Genomic DNA, 6,941 nt, shown 5'->3' with positions numbered 1-6,941 from the left:
AATCAAAAGATTATATTTTAATGATAAAGACAAGTACACACAATAAAGAACATCAAATACCCAAAATAGCACGAACGAAGAAAGAGAAGTAAATAATCAAATAAACTGATATTAATTTCAAATACTGAAGTTAATATGGTAGGTCTCCGTTCTCATCGTTTACATGTCCGAATTGAAGTTAGTTTTGATAATGGAAAAGATAAGAGTTAAATTATAGATGTTATGTACATGTGAATATGAAATTTTGAAGAAACATTAAAATATTAAATTGGACTTCCCCAAATTTTATTTAAAATGGTGTATAATGACTTTAAAATAGCCTGAAATCAAGAGAAAATTTATAATGATGCTTTCTAAAAATTGTACATGTATTTACTTTATAAACTAAAATGAAAGAAAGCATCAAGTTGATGAGAATCTTCAAACTTTTACTATTTCTTTTATAAAAAATGTGGCTTTTTGTTCTGATTGATTGATTGTTGGGGTTTATCGCCTGAGCAGCAATATTTAAGCTTTAACCAGGCGGTGAACGTGAAATGGATGATAAAATGAACATGGAAGGCTTTTGTCCTGTAACCTTTTGTCCTGTTTCATGTAAAATTTCAATTATGACTTTATTCCCGTGACTTTACGTCCGTGACCTTTTCCCTGTCTAGGTGACTTCCTGTTAATTATCCTTGATGCCTTACTGTTGTAAAATGTCTATGTTTATTATCCATGTTTTGCTACAACTGTCTACATAAGTTGGAATATATTGATCGGTAATTGTCAGAAATATAAGATAATGCCTATGCACACAAGCAGATTCTCCTACAACTTTTTGTTCTCGTCATCGTTTTATTGGTTTCATCTCTTTTACAAAGTCTAACTGACGTATTGCCACAACCAATGGTTTCTATTTCGTTGTTACAGCAGACCAAATGTTGCATTGAAAAAAATAGTAAACGCTTCTAGTCTTCAGGGCGACTCAAAAAATACTATTGATTTTTTGGGGTTTGAATTTGTTACATACGACTTATGTATATTTCTGGCTTCTCACGACATTTATTGTTATTATCAATCGAGAGATGTCTGTAATCGTTTATTGTCACTTGACTATTAAAGATATTATAGACTTAAGTACAATTTAGTAAAAATTCCCCGTAGTTACCGTTTTTATTTGTACAAACCAGAAGTTCATACAGATAAATCAATGTGAAGCGTTGATGTAATCGAATTAATCAAATTGGCATTAATAAATATCATATTAATGATGAAAAATAGTATTATTGTTTAGTAAACAAAGTAAATGCAAAAAATATCAAGACTTAACTCTCTACTTAATATTCATTTATTCTCGATGTGACCGACAGACGCCCTTTTAAAACTGGATATACACTTTACCGTAAAACCTTGTATTGCTTTGGTTTAGGCACAGTTCAGAACCTTAATCAATATAAAAAAATATATCTGCTTTGAGATAGACAATCACGAATAAGCTGGAATCATATTATGATAGCAACACAGCTAGAAGTAAACGACATGTTTGCAGAAAGGTAGCACAAATATGTTGTACATACTGGTGAATGAATTGGCAATTATACCTAGAATAAATCAAAGTAAATTTGAAATAATACCAAACATTCAATAAGAAATATGTTTTTCCATTTGTCAAAACAATATACCATCCAAGAAAACCTCTGGCATTTAATTAGCTTGTTCGTATCTACTTTGAAAACTGTTGAACAGAGGAGCGAGGTTTTTTTTATCAGATAATTCAATACAATACTCATAGCATTCATAATTTGAAGAATTAATATAGCAACAAATTAAAGCATATGACTTGTGCACTATCAAAGTTAGATAAAGAAAATAATACAGAACATGTATACTCATAACTCAATATAGAATATCAAATAAATCATACAGTAATAGTTATGTAAGATATGGACTTAATATTTGTATTTGTCAAGGAATTTTCCTTAATTGCTTATAAAAGTCAAGAACAATCTATATTTATAAGTTGTTTGTATGAACAAAACGTTTTGGGAAGAGATCAACGAAGTATTGAAGTTTAATCTGGCCCGGTGCTTTTAAATATATTTTGTTAGAAACGAAAGTTTAAACTTAAATTGAAACATGGTTTTTCTTTCAAATTTTTGTTGTATAACGTAAGTGTGTGGAAAGTATGTACCATTATCTTTTTTCAAACAATGTGTCATTTACAATGAGTGCTAAGTTTTTATGACTGAATTTGTTGCTTTCCATCTAAAAAAAACAGAATGCAAGACAGATTTCATCTGACTAAACAAAGTAAGCTTAAAGTGATAAAAAATTAATTAAACCCAAGGATAATAGTAAAGCTATGCAGATAGTAATGACTCTTTCATTACTCTAAGAAGAGTCTTTTAGACTTTAATATAAAACTAAAGAATGGATTTCCTTGTCCGACTCCTAGATGAAAATTAAACTAAAGAATAAGTTTTTTTTGTCGAAATTTTATATGAATTCTAAAACTACAGCCTATAAATGTCCTTAGGACTTGATAGACCTTTTTAACAACCTTAAATGACCGCTATGTTGAACGGTGGTTCAATATCATAGTTTGATGAATAATATGACGACCAAATGTATTGTGAAACGTAACATGTGCCCGACTCCAAATTAATTAGTCACATGTATAACTGATTACTGGTATTATCAATTACCCCCTGAACTCGATATCATCGTTTCATAAAAAATCGTTTTATAAGGTATTTTGTCATAAATGCTTAAATAAAAGCAGTTCAAACAAATGGTTCTATATGATGAATAACTATGGCATGATTGACATAATTAGTATCTGTGAAACAATAAACCTTATACATCAGTAGTAAATAAACATATCAAGAAACGGGGGTTAATTTTATTTCTCCCGCAATGTATAAATTTCTTGACAAGACCATCAATCAAAACTTTATGCTTATGTAGATTTTCGGGTGAAATCTGTATATAAGCCAGTACCTCGCTCATTCTGAACGAAAGCCCACTCGTCTAACCTCAAGGTAAGTTGTCTTAACTTGGAGTAAAACATTTGTTTTAAATGGCGATTGATAAAATCTTTCTATACGTGAAAATGGGATACTAATATTTGATAAATATATTTTTTTCTTTCGCTTATCTATTCCTTATTACATTCTTACTTGTTGATCTATAAACGCAAACAACCTGTTTCTAATTTGAAAAAAAAAAGTTTTAGTTACACTAACTACCTAGACTGAAATTTGTCCTAAAATAATCAGAGCTATAATAGAATATAAAGCCATCGTAGAAAGCAATAAAGAAACTATATATTTAATTCTGAAGAATTCGTTCATGTTACAATTTAGCTAAAATACAAATAATAATCCGTCAATTTTCAAAAAAAAATTCTCAGTTCGTAAATGCCGAAAATGAAGTTGCATATAGTCGTTCAAGTAAATATTGTGGACATGCTACCAGTGTTTAATTCAAATCGATGGTTTAGTCATGTTTTTTCCAAATAATCTGAATAAAGATTATTATTTCAAATTTGATAGTATACAAAAAAGCAATTTATTCGTTGTCTTACTTGGTATATATTCCCTGCTACAGAAAAACGTACATTTGCAATTACTTGGAAACCAAACCAATTTTATCAAAATAAAAAAATATATTCGTGTATATTGTTCTTAGTTTCTATTTAAAATCACATCTAAATACTCTTTTTTTTTTATTTCCAGTCAAAATGTTGAAGGTCGTCGTTTTAGCTCTTTGCTGCGCTGCAGCCTTAGCCAAAGGTTACGGATATGGTGGCGGATGGGGAGGTGGCTACGGCGGCTGGGGTAACGGAGGTGGATGGGGAGGTGGCTACGGCGGTTACGGTAAAGGAGGCGGTGGATGGGGTGGTGGATACGGCAAAGGAGGTGGATTTATTGGTGGATACGGTGGAGGATATGGCAAAGGAGGCGGATGGGGAGGATTCGGTGGATACGGCAAAGGAGGCGGATATGGTGGTTACGGCAAAGGATACGGAGGTGGATTCGGCGGTGGATACGGTGGTGGATTCGGTGGTGGATATGGAGGTGGATACGGCAAAGGTGGTGGATGGGGTGGATTCGGAGGTTTCGGTGGATACGGCAAAGGTTATGGAGGCGGATATGGCGGTTATGGTGGATACGGTGGCGGATATGGTGGCGGATATGGTGGATACGGTGGCGGATATGGTGGTGGATACGGCAAAGGATTCGGCGGTGGATTCGGCGGATTCGGTGGAGGTTTCGGCGGATTCGGTGGTGGATACGGAAAAGTAAGTTTAACTTTCAAAAAGACTTAAACTTAAAAAAAAACGAATTCAAGAATGTCTAAAATTTCAAAATGCAAACAAATATGAAATATGTTTACAACATAGAATACACATTCAACTTTGAGAAAAAGAAAAGATAAAAAAACTTTTATGTTTGGTAAAAGTGCAGATTATTTATTATAGCAAACGTTTAACCGATGTTTTACTTTCTTTGCAGGCCTATTAAATCATCACTTTGGTGTTTAGCCGAGAATGATTGTCGACAACAAAGCAACACGTCCCATTTCTACGTTTGTCTGGAGAAAGATTGTCTATTTTCTACTGTTTGATTAAATTATCGTTGAATTTTGTAAAACAGTTTGTTCGTGTTTTTTATTTCAACCACAAATAATAAAAAAAAACAAAACAAAACAAAACAAAAAAATGTATACATATAAAAAAGATTTTTTAAGACGAAAAGAAAAAAAAACTATCAAAGTTTTCTCTATGCATTCATTCGTGCGTACTATTATATTTTAACTCTTTAAATGTAAAATCAGACCCATATCTTAACAATATAAAACAATTATAAATAACAATTGAAACTACATGTAGTCATATTTAAAATTAAATTTAAAAATGATAAACATACATGTAAAATACAACTACCGTTTTATATACACATTCAGAATGTGATGCAATCCAAAACTAGGGAAATAAACTCGTGTTTATGAAAGTAATTTTCAGCTTTTAATCTGCCTGATACAATAACTAACAAAGACAAAGCATAATATGAATACAGATCGACAAACGCAAAAAAGGAAGACAAAATCAACCAATAATAAACATTTGTCAATCAAATGTGATATGTAGCATGTTATTCAGGATCTTCACGGGTGTTTCATAACTTCTGTCAAGCTGACCAATCAAATTACATGATTACCTGGCGTAGTTCACTCTAGTAGAATATACTTTCATATATCAAAATGCCAAGAGAAATTAGTTTTTTTTTTGGTAATCATCGGTAAAGTTATATTTAAAACATAAAAAGGAGAAGGCAGCGTAATACAATAAATAAAAATCTAAACAAAAAATAAATAAAAAAAGCAGCGACGGGTATTTTTTATATCAAGCACAAATGCACATATACATCTATACATAATCGAAAGCTTAAATAAAAGCTTTGTATGAATGGTTTTTCCATTTTACATTTTCCAAGAACTAGTCGGTGCTCTTTCTCCAGTCCTGTTTTGATGTGACCATTTTGTCCATTTGTTGCTTGTTCTCTGTATTTTATTTTTGTTATATACATTTTGCCTAGCCCTTTTCGCTCTCTTCGTGTCTTTACATCGTGCTGTATGTAATGAAACAATGAGTAGACACAACATCCTATGCAGACCTACGCCGCTTTCTGATTTACTACGCATCACCCCACTAAGATGAGCACTGTACTAATAACAAACCTGCAGAGCTATTCCTGTTGTAGTGCATTAATTTACATATAGAGGCTGTGTTATTCTACATGTGGCAGCGGTTTTAAAAGCTTTGAAACAGGAAATATACCCTGTGCGTGAGATTGGAGTTTATGTTGCACTACAAATTTTTAAGTGTGTTTAAATAGATTTGGCTCGACAATGTCACAAAGTAGAATTGGTAAGGTGGACCGTATTTATCTAGTCATATAGATTTATTGACACAGGTCAGTCTTCCGCAATAATATCGCAAATTTATTATAGGACCTGGTCGCATTTAGGTCATAAAACCGAATAATAAACTATGTACAAGAAAGTGTTAAAACATGTAATGAAAATAAAGGCTGACAGAAGGACTCATAACAATCACTATACATTTTCTTTATGACCAGTACAAGGACTTTTTGTCTGTCACACGTATCACAGTTTTAGTTCGTGTCCTCATTCTCATTGGTGGTATTATATTTGTAAACAATAGAAACTAAGAAAACTTCTTGTAGGTACAAATTCACCTGTAATGATGTTCACTGATTATTTTCAGTCATTTTTGTCATTACGGCAGGTTTTCACTACGGCAGGGTTTTAGACTTCTCCTGTTTCATCTATTTCATAGCATAAATAGTTTTCGCCCAGCGACCCCCCCCCCCACTTTTCTTTTCATAATTTCTTTAAACACACCTTATTTTTTTTAATGATTCTTTTATTATTTCTTCGGCGTCATATTAAGACAAAATCTATGAATATCCAGAAAAATCCTTTTCCCGCAAAAAATTAAAAGCTTTTATCTCAAAAAACGAGTACTCTGACCCATCATTTTTTTCTGTACATATTGTTCAAGCATGAAAGATCTTAAATGATTTGACAACCCGCCGTAATCTTTATTTTTAAACAGAGCAGCGAACATCGTTAATTGACATAATGCAATCAATGTTGTTTTCTGATTCTCTATAACACGATTTGGTTTTTAATTGGCCAGGCCTTGATACTTCGGCCTTAATTATCTTTGTTCCGTTCTTCAAAAAATGAAAATAAATTTAAAGCACTAAAACAGAGTTATATGTTCGTAATTTTATTTTTTAGATTCTTCCTTTTTGTAATATTTCTCCCATTAAATTTTCTGACGAATGAGTTTTTTTTATTTGACGAGTGTTCTGCGAATCTTGCATTTTGGTCCTAATACAAAAGTTATAGTTAAAGTTTATGTATGA

The sequence above is a fragment of the Perna viridis genome, chromosome 3 (assembly GCF_037379345.1).
Source record: "Perna viridis isolate PV_CMFRI_1.1 ecotype Kerala chromosome 3, ASM3737934v1, whole genome shotgun sequence".
Classification (NCBI taxonomy): Eukaryota; Metazoa; Mollusca; class Bivalvia; order Mytilida; family Mytilidae; genus Perna; species Perna viridis.
The sequence above is the reverse complement of the archived record's forward strand: the minus strand, read 5'-3'. Positions refer to the sequence as shown.